This window comes from Ambystoma mexicanum, chromosome 7p (genome assembly GCF_040938575.1).
Source record: "Ambystoma mexicanum isolate Mex_15411 chromosome 7p, UKY_AmexF1_1, whole genome shotgun sequence".
Lineage (NCBI taxonomy): Eukaryota > Metazoa > Chordata > Amphibia > Caudata > Ambystomatidae > Ambystoma > Ambystoma mexicanum.
In genome coordinates this window covers 912,559,700-912,580,024 of record NC_090939.1, presented here as the reverse complement: position 1 = coordinate 912,580,024, position 20,325 = coordinate 912,559,700, and the positions used below count along the sequence as shown (strand labels likewise).

The 20,325-nt window shown below is 45.0% G+C and overlaps 1 protein-coding gene across 2 annotated transcripts in view; it reads left to right on the top strand.

The window, feature by feature from the left end:
• EPHA3 (EPH receptor A3) overlaps positions 1 to 20,325 on the top strand; it is a 908,976-nt gene that overhangs the window by 185,775 nt on the left and 702,876 nt on the right. The window lies entirely within an intron of this gene.

Below are 20,325 nucleotides of genomic sequence, written 5' to 3'. Positions count from 1 at the left end.
GAATCTGCATTGGGTGCTATGTGAATATTTGATATTATTATTTTTTCCTTAAAAATATATCCCAGCTGCACCTTTAACTTCTGAAGTTTTTCCACAAATGCATAAAGAACCAGCTCTTTTCTGATTCTAAAACCAGTAACCAATGGGGTAGCTTCAGCTGAAAACTTAAGTATATTTTCCCGTTTGGGAGAGTATAAAAGCATATTAAGATTACACACCATTCGTTTTTTACAAACCTGTGATAAGGGAAAATGCTCATTTCTTACAAGAAAATGCCAATAGACTGAAATGAAGTTTTATGTTGTAATACTAGGATGTCCACCACATGCCTGAGCCCTTTGCATGGCTTTCAGGTGCTCTGGCGGATCTGAAACAGAGGGGGATGCGTTTGGTTAGTCTGTGGAGAGAGGGGAAATGCAAGAGAGCCTTTTTGTCGTGTTGGTGTGTAGAGGACAGAAGTACCCTGAGCTCTGCATGCATGTCCCCTTTCTGGGTGCTCGGTGTGAGGGCATACAGGCACAGTGAAACAAAGGGCTGATGTTTAAAAGGAAATTAGATGCACCTTGTTCTCAAATTTGTCTTTGGAAATCCATCTACCCGAGCCTGGAACGACCATGGAATGCCAGATAGGCTGAAAGCATCGGCTTTCAGTTGGATAACAATATATATGCAATGTAACGTAATGTAATAGGGACTTTTACTTCTGTCATGTTGGTGGCTTCTTGGCACTCTTATATAGAGAGAGCGAGAGAGAGAGAGAGATAGAGAGAGAGAGAAAGAGAGGCAGACTGTGAGAGAGAGCTCATTTCAGAATGATCACACTTTCCACAGAAGATCATTTCATGTGATAGTAACTAGATTATTTTCTATTTTTATCTTACTTTTTAAACAACTGCTCTGTATAAAAGTAGCCTTTGAATTCTTGAAATGCTTGAAATAGGCAGACGCACCGCCCATCAAGCAGATGGACAAATGTGTGTGTCTCATTTGTACACTCTTTGCTAAACAAAATTTCAGGCCTGCGCATGGTGTGACCGAGAACAAGATTCTAAAACCCCTCCCCAGAAAGCAGAGAGGTTGACATGCCCTGATGAGTATATCCTGGAGTGGAAACCCTTGGTACAGCTTCAGAGGCAACGAGTGGAGTGTGAAGCATCCCCGTGAACGCCTGGCTCCTACTATAGATTGCTGGGACAAGCAGCCCTTATTCTGTATTCACAGGTTCCTAATCAGATGCCGCGTGTTAACATGGCACAGATGCCAAGGCTCCTTTGTAATTATAGATGTGGCAGCTTTGTGAGAAACACGCTCCAACTTCCTTCACACAGCCCCTTTTTGTCATTTTCTCTGCATATTTAAATAGATTCGCGCATGAATATTTTAGATGTGCCAGCATTAAGGTGCAAATTGGAGATTTTCTTTGGAAAAGTATTCAACCTGTTTATATTGAAAAAAAAAAAAATGTGTCTCCCATGCCCTCGTGCCCAGGTGAGAAGATGTAATTTCAAAGAGACGAATTAAGCATATGAGATTGAGAGGGATTCAAAAGCACTGGGCCTTTTCATTTTCACTGAGGTTCAATACCTGTGACTGTTTTGGTTGTGGCTGGCACAATATTCCCGAAGGACTCGACTGATGGGAACATGTTCATGAGCAGTTTGTTCCTGTGGGTGCACATTCATTGTGTATGATTCAGAACATTGAGAGGATGTTTGCATGGGAAGGAGTTTTCCCATTTTTTAGGCCTGTTGTTTTTCCCCTCATCCATGCAGAGATAACCCTAAGGCCCCTACTGTAATACAGTTATGTTATGTTATTTGGCATTTATATAGCGCTCTATATATCATTGGTATGTCCTCAAAGTGCTTGTTGGTAGTACTCCCTTGGAGACCGCAGTCCAGGTCAGTCGAGAGAGTAGGATATTATAGGGTGCTTTGGTGCACCCAATATGTGTCGCGATTGGCTGTATGCCTTATACAGAATGCCTTTTCCAGCGTGCAGTCTTTGGTGTGTGTTGCCCCATGCAAAGAGGGCAAGAGGGGAATCTGAATGCTTGTGGGCAAGCGTGGTATTATCAAAGGAAGAGCATGGGCATTCCGGCACTGTACATGTGTGGCATCCGGGAGGTGGCATGCAGGTGGCATACATGCATTGTTGACTCGAAAAGTGCAGATGAATGCGCAAGGGGGACACAAAAGAACCCACTGCAGGCCAAGTGCAGTTTCAGACTGCACTTGTACAGTGAGGGCAACGGGCCCTTTCTCCTGGTGACTTTGCTTTGACCCTCCCTAAAGCTCGCTTTGGAACAGGGTAGCTCCGTCAGTGTTGGCCGTGGCCCACGCTGCTCCACAGCATATGCAAATTCTACGCCACACCGAGAGGTGCGGGTATCGTTGGGAGCAGCTTCTTTTTGCAATGGTGGTAAAGCCACTGTCTGCTGCTGGTGCAGCATGTGAATTTCGGAGAGTTTCCTGTTTCTGAAATGACCGAGGAAGTAATGACCGAATGTTGTTTGTTTGAAAATAACATTCAGTTTTTCTTTGTGCGGCCAGTTCGGATACCCCGATCCACCCACCCCCTCACTTACCCATCAGCGGCACACGCTGTGTAGCTCCACAGTAGATTGCATCATAATCTAGAGGAGATGTTATGTTATGTCATATTTTGCTACTGGGAATACCATGCACTGCTGTCACTTGCATGGTCTCCATGTGCCCCAATATATTTCAAAGTAAGTGGGTTTCTTTAAGATAGTGGGCAAGAGGAAGAATGCAAGATAGCTTGTCTGCTGAACTGTTATGTGCAGACCATATGTTCTTTGAGAGTTCTATGTGCAGGACTATTTCTAGGTGTTCTGAGTCAAAAGCATTGAGGCATTTGTGTCTGTAGGGGAGCTTCGTGTGCCTGTGGGCTAGGATTCCCTGCCAGGACTGTTGTATGTAAGTTGATTGCAGAGGTGCAGTGTTCTGTTGTTTGATGTCTGTTGCAATGGTTATTCCACTGCTGTGCTCGTGTGGCTTAAATAGTATGTGTATAATGTGTTTGAGCCTAGAGTTTAGGAGTGTAAGTGTGGGTCCACTGAGCAACTTGGGGCATCCATTCTGGGTGGTCAAGGCAACATCTCAGTATGGGGTGCCTTTCTGGGTGTTGGTACTGGTGCCCTTTGGGAAATGTACTTGGGAAGAGATGTCCTGAGGCACCCTCTTGTGGACTGGTATCTCTGGCAGTGGACACTGCACCGAAACTGGTCCTGTCTGAGTGTGTAGGAACACAGGAAGGAGTGAAAGAATGTAATATCGGATGTGTGGGGGAAGGAGGAATATACACTCCGTAAGATTAGAAAGAATATCCCATTTAGTTTAATTTCCAAATTGCCAAACTTGTGGAATAGACTTCTCTCAATATTAACATATGCACACTGTTGGAAAACATGCATATCTGGATGGTTGACATAATATTTCCTTCACTGGGTTATGTGTGTAGTAAGGGGTGGGGGGTGTTTACTTGTTTTAAGTACAATTAATAAACATGTTAGGTGTTTTGAGCATGGCATATCTCCTTACATATCGTATTCCAGTTTCAAAATAATCTTTTAACACAAAAGGAATCTGAATGGCTGGATACAAAATAATATATACATAGGTTGGAGTGTGAAATCTTGCCATGAACCCAGTGACTCATTCCCTGATTTAAAATGCAAGCATTGCTACCAATCTTCTTTCAGAGATCTACAAAAAATGAAATATATATACATATATATATATTGGGAAGGTGCTACTCTCAGCAGCAATATTCTAGTAAATAATTCTTACTTTATGCATGGAAAATAGAAGGAATATAGTACGTGACATTGTACACACACACATATGTGGGTGCCCATACACAGTTGATTCAAATATATAATTAAGCACATGTACCTTTATTTCTTTTCATGTCACTCACTTATGGAGAAGTAGTTTTGAGGAGAGAGAGAGAGAGCGAGAGAGAGAGAGAGAGAGAGAGAGAGAGAGAGAGAGAGAGAGAGAGAGAGAGAGAGAGAGAGAGAGAGAGAGAGTGTGTGGTGTGTCCCCACTACCCACGGTCCAAGTAGGCTCTATGGAGTTACTGGAAGCAGTACGAATATGACATTAAAATGGACATATTGTCCTTTATTTGCTATGACTATGTGGTAGTCTGTTTCTATAGTGTGTATATATGTTTGTTCCATTCTATATATGTAGCCACTGTCGGACGTTCTATGTGTCTGCCATGACTTCATATTATTGAGCACAAGTCTACCGGATAAGTTTCCGCAGTTCCCAACACTTGGTGTGCACAAGGAATGGCTAAATTATTTTGTGGGGTTCTATTGCAAAGCATTAGGTTTCATATTCTACCCAATACGTGTTTATTTTCTGTAGGCCCAGCAGGCTCGGGACCCACGTCTGAGCATACCCGCCCCACTAATGGCTTAGCAGGCGGAAGAACAATGGTCTAGAGCAGAGGTATTCAATATTGTGGGGTGCACCCCCATAAGGGGCATGGCAGCATCCCGGGTAGGGTGACCATATTTAAAAAAACTAAACCTGGGACGGGCCATGGAAATAGAAGTAAGACTAAAGTAAATACACATACAACTTTCGTCCCACTTCTATATCACTGGCTTGTTGCAGGGGGGCCGGGAGGGGGTGTGCTAACAGGCACTCCTCTCACTGGAGGAGTGTGCTGAGGAGGGGAAGGGGAAGAAATGGGGGCATGAAAAGCATTTCATGGCCCCATTCTCACAGGAAAAGTTGCGCCAGGACCCGATTTCGGGATTTCAAAATCGGGTCCCGGCAAAAACAAGGACCATAGCCGAAACCCCGGATGGGGTTTATAAAATAAAAAAACTCCTGGGACCCCGTGATGTCAGGTGATTCCCCAAATTGTCCCAGGAAAACCCAGACATCTGGTCAGCCTAATTCTGGGTGGTGCAAGAGATGATATTTTTTTTTAGACCGGAGGAAATGGGTTGGGGTGGTTCAAATGATCAGCATGGAGCATAAAACTGCCTCAGGCACCAATGCAAAAGTGGGCCACAGTTGCAATTGGATATTCATTCCTTTAGTCACAGACTATTTGAATAGTAACCAAGGGGGTGTTTTTTGTAAAAATGTTAAAATGTAAGCACATTGTGATATTTAAAGAATATTTATCCAGCAACAACGGTCAAAACTACTAGCTGCATAGTGAAGTAACTCATCAAAGCAGCCCACATTGGCCAAAAAAATGGGTCCATTTTGACTGGCCCACACTAGCATTTTGCATTTTTGGTACGGGCATTGCCGTATAGGCCAGTACAAGCCTAGTGGCTCATCCATAAGGGGCGAGTGGGCATCCACCCAGTGGCCCCTTCACCCATTATGGAGGAGCCGAGGAGCCAGCCCAGGGAAACACTGAGCACTCCCTGAGCAGCTTTTTCCAGCTGAGGTAGTGCTCCTGGGCTGGCTGAACTGTCAAAGGGAAACACAGTTCAGTTCCCCAGCCGCAAATGCTCTCTGAGGGAGTTTTGCTTCTCCAGCCTTGCACAGCTCATTGGAAATGCTGGCTGGGACACTGCATGTCTGTATGTGCGGGGGGAGCTCCTGTGCTTCCTTGCACATATGGACAGAGCAGCCTGGAGTGGGGCGTTTCAGCACCCATGCGCAGGCCCCTGCAGAATGTACGTTTATGTTCATTTTTTTTAAATTTAAACGTGTATGGATGGGTGTATGCTTGTGTTATGAGTGAGTGTATGGTGATGGGTGCTCATGTGAATGATAGAGTAATTGCTGTGTGAATGTGTGTGTGCGTGTTTGTTTTGGTCCATTCAGCTGATTTTGGTGAGTGGGGAGTAGAAGGGGGAAGGAGGGTTGTACAACAAAGGCATTTAAAAAATGCCTTTGTTGCTCAATCCCCCTACCCACCTGCTAAAATCAGCTCTCCTTCTGAGGTGCTGTGGAGCCCAGGGGACAGGGATGTTATTTTATTTACTGAATATCTATCATAGATGTCCAGTCAAAAATGCCATGCTTCCCCCTTTCGCGCCCCAGCGCCTTTCATACACACATAATCATGTTGATTGTGTTAGGCACTGTGGGGCCCAGGGGACAGGGATGGTATCTTTTTACTGGACATCTGCCATAGATGTCCAGTAAAAAATATCATGCCTTCCCCCTGAGCCCCCGAGTGCTAATTGCTAACTGTATGGCTTTTTACCCATTTCTTTTAAGTGTGCTCTAAAATACAACATTTTAACCCGTTATTTAAAAAATAAATCATGGGGGAAAAACCCCCTAAACCCCCTTGATTGGTTTGGGCTCCCTCACTGCACTTGGTTGCTATGGCATATCTGCTGGAAATATTTATGCCCCTCCACTTAAAACATTCACCAGCCATGACTGGCCATGGGATTGTGCTGGGAGCAGGGTGGGGGAGCCCAGGGACTGTGGTGGGAGCAGGAAGGGTAGGAGCCATTGGATAGTGGTGGGAGCAGGCTTGGGATAGCCCAGGGTCTGTGATGGGGTAGGGAGAGCACAAAGAATGGGCTAGGAGTGGGATGAGGGAGGCCGGAGTGTGTGATGGGAGCAGGTGGGGGAGCCCAGGGACTATACTGAGAGTAGGGTGCAGTGATGGCACGTGATAGATCATAGCCATTTGGACTTACTGTCCATTTGGCATTTTTGGGGTCTCCCGGCCTGCCCACATTTTGCTCGGTGATGGCCCAGGCCTAAAGAGTTTGAAGACCACTGGTCTAGAGGGTTGCCCAGAGCAGTATCAGGTGTTAAAATGAATTCAAAACCTGCCAGCCATCACTTCTTTTGTTTTTCTATAGTCACCGTGAGTTGGACTGATATACTCAGATATGGGTCCCGAGCCTTCTGGGCCTAAAGACCCAAGCTACACATTATTACTGATGATGCTCAATGAGGCTGAAACATTTTTGATCTAGTAGTTCATACTGGACTGTCCCTTTTTGGGTGGGACAAGTCCTGATTTCCTGTGGTCTTTTCTTGTTCTGTAAGGGCTTCGAAAAGCTGAAGAACAATGGTCGGGTCGGTTGCCCAGCACATTGCCAGAGGTTAAGATTAGTCCTAAACTTTCCAGCCATCACCTCTTTTGATTTTCCTAAGTCAAGGCTAAGCCAGTGTTACTTACAGTGACATCTTTGTGAATCAGCCGTAATGTGTACTTTGTATATGAATGTGGTAGCAGGCTTTAACATAAGGTCTGGGCAATAAATGTGACATTATGTCATTGAGGGGTCCTTAGGCTGAGATAACGTTCTTCAAAATGTTGACTTTCTGAATTGAAGTGTGTGCACTTGGTGCACTGGCCACATTAGCTCGCTTTTCAGATTTGGTGACAAACAGCGGAACATCCTGTGTCATTGTTCCTGGGCAAGCCGTGGTTACATTATGTTTTCCCCGCCATGATTGCTCACAGTGCAAACAGCTAATTGTGCAAGTCTCTTTAGCTCTAGACACCAACCACAAGAATCCATTTCACAGTCTGTAGCTATCAGGTGTCAGCCATCCTCACAGGATTTGGATGAAGCATGGTACAAAAATGTGTTTGCATAATTACCAAGACAGTCATTCATTTTCATCTCCTCTTATGGGAATCTGGCTGTCAGGGTTGCCCTCACTTCCCACCGATTTCAAAATGGGAATTGATTTTATCACTAATAGTTGAATTAGATGTTTTCACCAGGTGGTTATTGTCGTTCGCACTTTCAATCATAGATGAGGGCCTCTGATGGGGAAATAACAGACCTCACTGTTGGTGGGTCTGAGAAAGAAAGGCAGCAATCTCTGGTAACATTTAGAGAATGGAGACAAAATCGAAAAGAATAGCCCTTCATACATCATATTTCATATTTCTACGTTACTTCTTTTATATCTGTCCAATACGTGCAGCAAATGTTCTGAAGCACTGCTGACCAAATAATTTCCAGAACAATAAAAAAGGTCATATTTCAGCTTTGTGTGTGTGTGTGTGTGTGTGTGTGTATGCACGTCTGACTGAGTTTGTGGGTGCCTGGATATCCGTAGGAGCATATACGGAGAGTGAGTAGCAAATGATGAGTATATATAATGTGTGGACTCAGCTTCATGAAGGCGATTTACTGAGACCATAATGGCAAAAAGAAAGTGGGTGGGTGCAGCTTCATGCAAGTGATCAATAGTGACCATTTCTGGAATAGATAGATTGTGGGCAGAGTGCATCCTCCTGCAAGTGATTTTCAGTGGCTATTACTAGCTTAGTTAGTTTTCGGCTGCAGAACAGCCTCATGAAAGTAATTTACAGTGACCATTACCCGCGTTGATTTTGGCTGCAGCACAGCCTCATGCAAGTGGCTTACCGTGTCCATTGCTGGCATAGATAGTTTGTGGCCATAGCACCGGACACATGCAAGCAATTTACGGTGACAGCCAATTGCACAGCCGCATGCAAGTTATTTACACTCACCATTGCTGGCATAGATACATTGTGGCTGCTTCCTCCTGAAACTATTGTGAAATATGTATACAGCGACTCTGCATTTATTGGGGTTGTGCATGTGTTATCCTAGAGAACCCTTTGTAAATTGTATGTCTTTTTACCCAAATTTTCTAAAAAATATATTCTGTAAAATGCACCTGTTCTGCAAACTTTTTAAACGATTTCTTATGTGGTCGGGGACCGAATGTCCCTCTATTATGTTGTGCTTGCTATGTGCTGTCCCTTGTGTTAATTTGGAGGAATAATTGTCCCCTCCACTGAAAACCAAAACTCGCTGACTGTGAACCATTTTAAATGCTGCTCCCTCCTGAGCTCTCGCTCTCTGGCACCAAAAACTTCCTCTGCTGTTGTTATGTCCAAATGAATTTAACTAACAAAACTGGACAAGGATGTAGGGATTTTTTGTTTGCAGCATAACCTTCACACATTCCCTAACCTGATCACTGATGTCATTCGTGCATCCTCTAGTACCCCAGAAAAGCAAATGTGTGCTTGGATGCATGCCATTTTAATCCCCAGCCTCTCTACTGAGGTTGCCAATTAGTGATGAATATGACAGTGTTCTGTTTTCATGAAGTAGACATTGTTCCTCAGAACAAGCCCACAAACTGATTCCACAGATAATAACAACCCGCTCCATGAAACATGCCCTGTTGGGGGTATGGGGTGCATACCCCAGGCTCTCCAACCCACCCTTATCATTGTATGTTTACCCATCTACGTTGTCCCCAACTCTCCTTGCAAGCGCGGGGATATGTCTTTTTATAGGCAGCATAGAAGGAGTGGGGCAGATAATCCAGAGCTACCAGAGTGAGTATATGCGTGTCCCAAATCACAGGGACGAGGTGCGGTTTACTGTAAGAATTCACAAGTGCAAGAGACTCATTTCCTTGGATATGATATGATATGATAGGTTATTTATAACGCGCTTAATACCCAGAGGTTTCTAAGCGTGGACCCGGGGATCGAACTTGTGGTGCTCTGTGTCGTCTTGCTTCCAAGGCCAGCGCGTTGCCCCAGAGCTATCCTCCGAAGACAACCAATTGGAACCAATACTATCATCTGTTGCCTAAGAAATTAAATCGTGGTGGTGGGGGATGCTTTACCAGGTCAGGTATTGGAGCCTCAGAGCAGACCTCATGGATCTTTAGTCCACAGGTAATGTGCCATCACCAAACATGCTGGGATGATGGCAGCTGTGGGGGGTCAGCCGTACAAAGAGCAAGGTGTTGGATTGGCAATGGTAAGTGTTGAGAAGATAACGAGATGAAACAGAGAGTGAAGCAAAGGTGGAGGAAGGAGAAGGAAGAGAGGAGGCGAAAGAGTGAGAGAAACGCAGGGGTAAAGTAGGGATATCGAGGAGCATAAATGGAACGGAGAAACGGAATGTGGGAGAGGTGTAGAAAATAGCAACACGAGTGGAGCAGGATTGGCAGAGGTAAGGAAAGAAAAAACAAAAGAACAGATGATTTGAAAAGGAGGAGGGATGGAGGAAGGCAAGTTGAAAATAGGAAGTAAGGGTGCTGAGCAGTCGAAGAGTCGAATGGAGGAGGTAGTGAAGAGAGAGGATGAGGTGGAGAGGAACAATAATGCAAGGACAGGAGCAGAGGAGGGTAAGAAGGAGAGGAGAGTGCAGAATAACCACAAGTAAATGGGAGAGTTAGAGAGAGCATCGGGGCGTGGCAAAGAGGAAAGGTGGGAGCGTAGGGGAAAGGAGATAACAGGAAAAAGAAATGAGGAAATGAAACGGAGTGGTACATAGTGGTGGGAGGTGAGTTTATTTGCATAGGGACCACCCATTTAATTCTGGGGTGCCAGGTTTCATAGGGCAAACAAGTGTGAAGACAAAAATGCAATCTATGATAGTGGTACTCTTATGAGCCCCGTTTAAGAAAACGCGGGGTCTCTGAATCATCCTGCCAAGTGTGCCAATGGGAACACCTATGGTAGCAATGAACCCTTGTTCATAGGGTATTCTGTCACGAAGCACGCAGGCAAATCATGATGCGCGAGGCATGCGCAATAGGGAACCCGCGAGGCAAGTTAGTTTGCCGCCGGAGGGAATAACTAAGGTTTGGCTAATCGGAGGCTCCTGTCGTTAGTGCATGCCTGGGCCTGCATGGATGTGCACGTGCAGTGGCCATTCTCCGTACACACATTCTCTTAGCAAGGAAAACCTATAGAGAACCCAGAAAACTAGACAGGTACGAACAGCAGAATTTAGGATAGCTCACACAGAGGCAAGCTCATAGGCAGGCAGGCCAATAAGAAGAGCAGTGGTCAAAGTGGGGAGAAACAAGAGTTGATATGAGCAGTATAGTAGCATGAAAAGATAAGAAAAGCCTGGCTTCTATGTTTTAGAGCTCAAAATGTCTTTTGGACGCAATCAGTGGATGCATTTGGCTACCAGCTGCAAGGTTGGTATCTTTAGCCCAGCCAGGAAAAACTGAGATCCGGCACGAGTTGATTTGTAATTTAAGGTTAGTAACACTTACATCTATATGGATTAGAAGTACTATGTTGAATTGTGTGTTGGTTAATAATTGCGCTCCGATTCTGCTCGGCCACTCAACCCTCTCTCTCTGGACAACGGGGGCCCTTTTCCGCACAGTCCCGGCAAAACGGAACATCTAGGCCGCCACCTTCACACACAAAGAAAGGGGTTTTCAAAAATCTCCGTGCCTCTCACATTTTGCGTTCCGCCGCAAACGTTCACGCATGCCTCGCTACCGCTGTGGCCTCGGGATAGAGAGTAACACATTAAACTCGCCGTGGAGGAGTTGTTTTGCACCGGCTGTATTTGCATTTCCTGGCTTTGTTCTGCACTGCCAACTACATTTATTAGTTCTAAATATTAAACAGCTGGCAGGATTCCATTGTACATAAATAAGACATTCGAGACCTGGAGAAATGCCACTTTCGCATGTAACCAGCTGGCGGGGGTGTCTTTTCTTCTATTTTTTGCAGTTTCTTTCAACGCCGCCTGGCAGAATTCCACAGTACCTCGAATGCTGCTTTTAATGACAATTAGGAACTGCGTAGCAAGCCACCAAGGCTCTGGAAAATTCCATTACACACCACTGCGGCCGTTTGAGATATTTTAACAAGAAAAGGATGGATTACGCACCTGTTTATCCAAAGGAAGGCTCAAGGTTTTAGGATGAAAGGAAACCACGTAAGGTTTGGATTGGAATTTTTCACAGAAATTTCGTTCAGCAACTGAAATATTATTTGATGCCTAAAATTGCTTTACCTTTCTGTGTGGTGGAAATACGAATTTAGAATGTCCCCTTGACGATCTTGTCTTTGGCTTCAGGAGAGAAAACTTGCACCGGTGCAGTTGTGTATGGTATTAGAACTAGGACACAAATTGACATAGAGACGTAAGGTATTCCTGCAATAAATGTGTGTAGTAAAGTTTGCCCTAGTGCTAACACCATTCTGTATTAGCCTTGCATCAAACAAGTGCAACAATACATTGGCAGGGAACGTGTTTTGTCCCTGTGATAACGCGGTGCAAATACTCACTTCCTGTTTGTTCTCTCCACTGGTATCGCTTGCATTGCTGCAAGGATTGCTGTTTGGTGTAGCATAGTTTGCCGTGGCAAAACCGAGGTGCGTGCTGGCTATTATAGGTGGATAAGCAGGCCCCTGTTTTAAGCTATTTTGTCAGTAAAATCAAAAACTGTGCTCTCATCAGGATGTTTGAAAATGCATAACATAGTGGCATACAACACAAACAATCTCACAAGAAGGAAAATGAAAAAATAACTATAAAAATGCAACATCAAGTGGTCTGTCTAGAGGTCCGCCTCGAAACACTTGTGTACAGGCGCGTTATAAATGACTTATCATATCATATCCTTCTCGAGACTTACACCCACAAGTGCGCAGAGTTCGTAGGTTTTGCGTATGCTAAAGAAGACGTGAGTTGTGGTGGTGGCCTAACAAATAAAACCACATTCCCATTACCAGCGGGGTCCACCGCCAGTGCATCCTGGCCACAGGCAGCTTTAAATTGCAGCAACGCATCGGGTGCAAGTGCAAACAGACACAGAACACACACACGGATCAATCCTAACCGGTATCCAGTCATTGTATTGAAAGGACAGAACGTTGTTGGGAAAATTATATTTTGTTTCTCGCACTATCCAGCACTTTCTTCACATATACTATGGTTGGAGGCTATCAGGTAATAATGTCCCCATACGTAATGCCACCATCTATAATGTCACCGGGAAAAGCCATTGGCGACATTATATATGGTGGCATTACGTATGGGGATGGGTGGCGGGGGAGTACCCTGCTCCCCTTGTAAAGAAAAAAAAAATCAGGGGCTGCGGCAGTGTCCCCCACATGTTCAATCTAATAATGTCTCTGCAAAAAACAGTCAGGAGACATATTTGTGGGGACATTATTATATGGAACCGGTTGGAGTATGTTTATATAATCATACAAGTCCTATAATGTGTTAAAATTGCTGATAAGAAAGAGAAGAAACCTGTTGTTGGTCACCACAATGTTTCTTCTGTGGATGTAATGACTCAGAACTGCCCTAAACTCATGAATTCTCATGTCAACATCATCACATTCGTAGCACAAGGCCTGAGTGCAATTACACTCTGGGCCTAACTAACAGAGCTCTTTCCAGTGGGGTTTTGCCATTATCAAACGCTTCTATGAATTAGGCCCTGTGTTGCCGGCAGTGTGGGTTCCCCAATCAGATCCGACGTATTCCTTATGGTTTTGGGTGTGCAGCATCGTGCTGAGGATGCACACTTCCTGTCTGTGAATGTGGGACGTGCTCGTCCTGCACTGTTTGTGAATGTTAGAGAGAGAAGCACATTCTACACTTAGCATCCAAGAAACCTTTGCTTTTCTACCCAGGAAAGCTGGTGCCCACCCTTTCTTTCCTGCTGGTGAAAAATTAGCAGATGCTAAGGGCTTGCAGCCTTTACTGCTGCATAGTGAAGGTATGAGTTGCTGCTTGGACTCGTTAGGTAAAGCAAGAGGGCCTCGTCCAACAACTAGTTTCACTAGTAGGCACTGTATTAATTAAGAAAAGAAGCAAACTATACAGTCCCTCTACAACAGTGGTCTTCAAAGAGTGGAAGCGGGGGATCGAAGCATGCCCGGGGGGTGCAAGGCTCTTAAAAATAAATGAGTACAGTGGCTGCTTCAACAGAAAATATTGCAGATATGGCATCTGGGGTGGGATGTGCAGCAGCAATATTGTGACCCAAGGGGGGGCTTGGCATAAAAAGGTTTGAATACCACTGCTCTACAGCGATAGTTGTTCTTTTTTTTTAGGTGTAGCGGTGGAGTTTTTCCATGAAACCAAAAGTAAGCATCGCGCGATGTTCCCGCGCATGGACCAATTCTTGTGTAGCCGACGTCAGATGACTCTTGATCGGACGGGTTATTTTATGGGATTGGGATTCTGACTGTGCTCCACTCCCATTTGCATGGTCTCTGGGCACTCTGCTGGGTCTGAAATAGAGAGGGGTGGGGGAGAGGAGCACGCAAGATCAACTTGCTATGATATGATATGGCATTTATAACGCGCCTATACACAAGTGTTTCATGCATGCCAGAAGTACCCTGAGCTGGGCATGCAGGATTACTAAGCAAGGGAACTCTCATAATGAATCTGAAATGAGAAAGGCTAGTTGTTGCATCTTCCGGAATAAATGTGCGCCATGTTTAGTGAGCTTAGCACATTCATTCATGGCTTGCGGATGACACAGCTAAGGGTTTGCAGGGCTATGTGTCATGCAGATTGCAGACTATTTCTAATGACTCACCAGCTCATACTTACATACTTACATCCATAGTTGCTTCATGCATTGCTTTCCATAAAAGGTACAAGCGTCCCTCCGCTCCTAACAGCACGACCCTGGCGTATTAAGAGTTGAAAGGATGAGCAGCTCTGACTTCTCTTTCACTGTCTCCTGATTTTCTCAGAGTAAGTCAGAACTCAGCCAGGGATACTCATTGCAAATACTTGTGCAAATTGAAAAGCCACCTCAAGTTGTAAGTCAAAGTTGCTTATAGTTTCATGTGTGTTAATGTGTGCTTACTTCTATTTCCACACATTCAGTAGTAATACAATTGATCATGTATGAAACAACATTTGATTAAAGATAAGTCTCAAGTATGCACACTAAGAGAAAATACGTGTGCACCGTTATGCACAGATGAGCGTATAAAAGTCTTAGATTTTATTTAGTTTGAGAAAGATATTGTTATGCCTGTTCCAGAAACCTCTAATTGTGGGACATAAAATAAATGCAAGGATGTTAAGCCCTAAATAATTCACCTTTTCTATCCCTGTTTTGTGAATTTGTTGATTTAGGGCCCAATTTATGGAATATTTGCCCAGTTCAAAGTGACTTTGCACTGCTGAAAAGTGACTTTCTGCTGCCGACACAAACCCTGATTCATGGAACCGTGCAAAGTGTATTTTTGCAGTGCAAAGTCGGGGAAAAGTCATTTTGTACTGCAAAACTGAATATGCGCTGAATTCACTTTGTGCAAATTCACTTTGTACCGGGCAAATATTCCATGAAACGGGCCCTTAATATGCTGGTGGGATGTTCTTAGGCAGCTGTGTTTTTATTCAAAAGTGTCTCGGGGATGTTTGAGATATTTTTGTCTCTTGTGGATAACGGGAAGGCTTTGATGATAACATTAGAAGAGCTATTGGTAAGTCAACGGGGACTGACCAGTGGCTTCTCCCAACCCCGAACACTACTTCTGTACACAATGCTAGGTTCTTTAGTTTCCATCTGTTGTCTATGTCAGTCTTTTTATTCACATTCCACGCCGTGGCGTTCACATCGTTTTACGATCTTGCCACTTGAGGTGGTTTTTTGGGTTCTCTATCGATACATAAACATGTGTTAGCTATTTCTTTACAATTCTTGTAATCCACAGACCCAGGCTCAAACGCAGTGGGGTGCTGTGTAAAAACAAATATCCACATTCACAAGTAAAACAAAGTCATTTAAAAAAGGAAATGAAAATAATCATTGAAAAAAATATAAAAATTACTATTTAAAGCAAAAAAAAAACGAAACAAATGGAATTAAATAATAGAATGAAGAATTTCTGGCAGACATGGGAACCAAATACCTCTAGTGATCCAACTAAAATTCAACAAATCCAATAGGCGGTGGCGAAGCATTCTAAGCACGGCAAGGGTGGGGATTCCTAGAGGAAGGGGTTGACAGCCGTAACATATTGGTACTCCAAGTGATCGCTGGAACTCCAAAAATGCTCAGTTGATCGACTAAATAAGTTCTGTGTGCCAGTAACACTGCTTTGTAGGTGATGCAACAGATCTTGAAAAGTATCCGTAAGTGAATGGAGAGCCGCTGACGAGAAACCAGGGCGAGGGAATGTCCTTGAATTTTCGAATGTCTGGGATTAGAGTTGCAGAATGTAAAGCAGTCTTCAGCGGAGCCAGGGTTGGAGCTGGAGGGCTGATTAAGCGACTGTTTACCTTGTCCATGCCTGATAGAACGAATGCTTGTTCAATCATCGGAGGGAGGAAACATGGCTTTTATTTTTGGGAGAAAATAGCTGAAAATAACATTGTGAAAGAAGGCAAATGTAAGATTTAACGTTCAAATTGAAATCAAGAGCTAAGCCCAAGGAATGTTAGCCATTTCAAATTTGAATTTTGCATATATTTTGGTTTACATTCAATGCATCTTAGCATAAAACTTCAGAGTCAGAGAAGTGTGTTTTGTATTTTGTATTTTTATTTTATTTTATTGAACATTTGTTATACAACTCAGTTATACAACTCAGTTGAGTTTCAAAGCATCACAACGCTAAATTGGAAGGAAACCGGGGAAAATAACAAAGGCAAAAACAGTAAAATACAGTCATGGTCCTACTAGGTCTTGTGGCATTCGGGTGTGCAAGTGCAGTCAGGAGACGTGCGGGAGATAGAGAGGGAGTGGGGGGGAGGGGAGCAGAGGGGTGGGCAAGTGCTGGTGAAGGGCCGGGGAGAAAAAGGTGATCCAAGGAGGATAACCTCAGGCTAAGTGATAGTGCAGGCGACTCCCAAGGGTGGGATGCAGAGTCGGCAAGCAGGGGTCAATGAGCAGTGCAGTGGGCGGGTGGGGGTGTGCTGGTATTGACTGGGGGGGAAGGGCCTGGAATCCTGTGAGATTCATGAGGATCAGGCCATCAGTCACAGTGGCAGTGGGGTGATTAGCAGGGAAGGGAAAGAGGTAGAGAGCAGCAGAGTTTTGAGCAGTTTCCAGAACTTAAAGAGGTCCGGCATTAATTTGGGAGGGGCAGGGAGGCTGTTGAAACCTGCCCCCCCACCTCTCAGCTTGGAGCAGTTTTTGACAATCAAATCATTGGAGTTAGAGGAGCGTAGGGCTCTAGCAGATCAGTATTTAGGGAGGGAAAGTTGGAGATAGCATGGTCCCAGGCCCCATAGGGCCTTGCGGAAGATGCAGGGGGTCTTGAATTTGATCATTGCAGACACTGGGAGCCAGTGAAGAGATGTTAGGGTTGGTGAGATACGTCCCTGGGATTGAGGCCATGGATAAATCTTGCAGCCCTGTTGCAGTAGTCCAGCCTGGATAGGACCAGAGCTCTGGAGACATTGAGCTTCTGTGGGAAGGTGAGGAAAGGAAGAATGCCTCGGAGGAAGTGGAGCTGGAAGTGGGAATTCTTAGTAAGGTCCAAGATGTGGGGGATGAAGCTAAGAGTGGAATCGAAGATGACCCACAGGTTTATGGCCTCACAGGATGGTGTGGGTAGAGTCCTAAAGAAGGTGGCCACATGGTAGGAAGAAAAGAGTGTGCAGGTGTTCCAATCAGAAGGATCTCCGTCTTAATGGCATTACGCAGAGATCGTTAGCTGAACACCATGCCTGAATGGCAGACATTCAGGGATCAGAGAGGAGTAAGAGGAGGTAGTAATGGGAATTTTGAAGGAAAGCTGAGTGTTATCAGCATAACACTGAAAATGAGGAGATAAGGAGGAAATCAGGTGCACAAGAGGGGCAAGATAGACATTGAAGAACCCTGGAGATAGGATAGAGCCATGGGGACGCCACAGGTATAGAGTGAGATTGTGAAGGAGAAAAGGCCCAATTGCACTTGGAAGGCTAGTTAGTGAGAAAAGAGGTCAGCCAATCCAGTGCCCGGTCAGTGATGGCGAGGGTGTCACAAAGTCGTTTTATGAGGATGGAATGGTTGACCATGTCAAAGGCAAAGGAGAAATCAAGGAGAATGAGAACAGCGGGAGAGTTGGAGCCGAGATTTGAAAGCATGGTTTCACAGGTGTTTCCAGAGAGCAGTTTCCGTGCCTATGGATACCCAGAATCCAGATTGATGGTCATGACGGCAACCAACAAGATCAGTGTGGAGGGTCAGTTGGTGGAGAACCAACTTCTCCAAGAGTTTACTCAGGAAGGGGTTAGTGGAAATAGGGTGATAGTTAGCCGGACAGGTAGGGTCAGCAGGCAGCTTTTTTAGGAGAGGGTGCACAAGGGAGTGCTTGAGAGATAGAGGGAAGGAGCCAATAGTGAAGGAGTGGTTCCAAAGTTCGGCAAGAGCCGGGGTGAGGAAGGAAATGTTTTTCTTAATTGTTTTGGGGGAGCAGGGGGGCCCCTGTTTGGAGGAGACCTTCCTAGAGCGAACCACTTTAGAGACCTCATCCGGTGCTATGGGCAGGAGGGAGGAGGAAAGTGAGAGGGGTGGAAGGTGAGGAGCCATGGGAAGCATGAGGGCGGGCACGTGAAAGGCAGTGCAGAGATCTGGGAAGGGGGAGAGAGGTGACGACTGCTGCTGAATTGGTGATTTCCCTGTAGATTGTGAAAAGTTCTGCCATGTTGTTAGTGGCTCCGGAGATGCGGGCTTGGATATGGGCCAGCTTCTTGGAGTGGATAGAGAAGCAATATTGCCTTTGGAGCAGGTGGCAGGACAGTTTGGCAGAGGATACACCCAAGGTCTGCTACTTCCATTAAGCAACACTTCACTTGCGTTTCAGAGATGCTAGATTGGAGTCATACCAGCTGTTGTTCTTGGAGGCGGGTTTTAGGTGGATCCTCATGACAGGGGCAAGTATGTCAAGGGTGTTAGAGATGGAGAGGTGCAAATTAGCAAGGAGAGAGTCAGAGGTGGGGGTGCGAGGAGGACGAAGGTTGAGGTGAAAGCCATGACTGACATTCACTTCATAGGTCGGATGACAGCGAAGGAGGCTGGCAGTGCTGGAGGTGGCTCAGTTAGACGTCCAAGGGGTCCCAAGTGGGAAGAGAGGAGAGAGTAGTCAGACCAAGAAAGGGGGGTTGTGACAGGATTAGAGATATGGATGTCACCAGAAATGAGGGCATCCAGGATGTGACCGGCAGAGTGAGTCAGACCAGAAGGGAGAATAGAGAGAGAGAGGGAGTCACAGAGGACACAGAACTGAGAGATGGATGATTCAAGGTAGTCGAGGTGGATGTTGAAGTCAACAACAAGGAGGTGTTTGTAGAAGAGGTGGAGTGGCAGGGGGCAAGGTCGGCCCATTCAGAGAGGAAGAGAGGGATTGGGCCAGGGTGCTTGTAGATAGTTTCAAGGGTGAGAGAGATAGTAGGTGAGACTCCAAGCTTGCAGAAATGCCATTCAAAAGAGGAGTAGGATTGAGTAGGTATGACGGAGGCAGAGACCTACTGAGGGAAGATCAGGGCCACTCCACCTCCAGGCCTGTCGGGTCGAGGTTTGGAGAGGATTGCGTAGCCCTAAGGAAGGAGAGGGCCAAGAGCAGCGACAGAGCTGGCATTGAACCATGTCACACTAAGAGCAAGGACATCTAGGTCAAAGTCTTCTAGAAGGAGACATATGTCAGAGGAGTGTTTGACAGCAGAGTGAGCATTCAGAGTAGCTAAGTGAAGCTGTATGACAGAGAAAGACTCAGTTATCATGCATCTTCATTTGAAATGACATTTAATGGGTTTCCATAGTATTATTAAACTTAACGAAGAGTCCTAATTTTTGATTATGATGAGGGAATCTCTAAGTGTCACCCAACCATGCAAGTGCAGTCTATCCTCTCCCCTAAACAATACAAGGTATATGATGCCTGTATGGGCTGGCTCCTATGTACTTCCTAGATCGCACAGGAGGATTTCTGGATAAAGGGTGATGGCAATATGAGTAATTGTAGTCTAACAGAGACTGTATCTTCGGAAATGTGCCTCTGCCTGTTCACAGAATCATTTTCATATACCTCGCTGGCTTTAGGTTGCGTTACATCTGTGTGTGAAGTGACGGCCTCTTGTATACTTAGGCTTGTGGACTAGGCAGGGTTCAGTGGTTTGCGGACAAAGAGGGATCACTTGTTCTTGCCATAAGCATGCCGTTCCCCCCATTGTGTAATGCATGGCTAAATAAGACTGGAGTCACACTTACAAGGGTTGATTTCCATGGTTCCTTCAAATGCGAGGCTAATCACTATTTTTCATCTCTGATGATGGATTGCTTGCTTTTTTTTTTCGCTATCATTTTATTACATTTTTCAAATAGCAGGAAAATTAAATATATCAGGATTCTTTAAACAGGTACAAAACACTGCAGGATTTGTGTCATAGTTCCGTATACTCCAACAAGACAATCCCACATTCATAAAGGGTGAATGCAAATACTCCATGGGTTAGCACCTTGCGATTAACCACCATGGAGGGTTCACCCAGCATGTATATCCTTGCTACTCAGTGAAATGGCCTCAACATGCAGCTCAGAATCAATTGATGTAATATAATGGAGCACAACTTAATCATTAAATATCACAGACGAAGCGTAGCAGGTAACCACC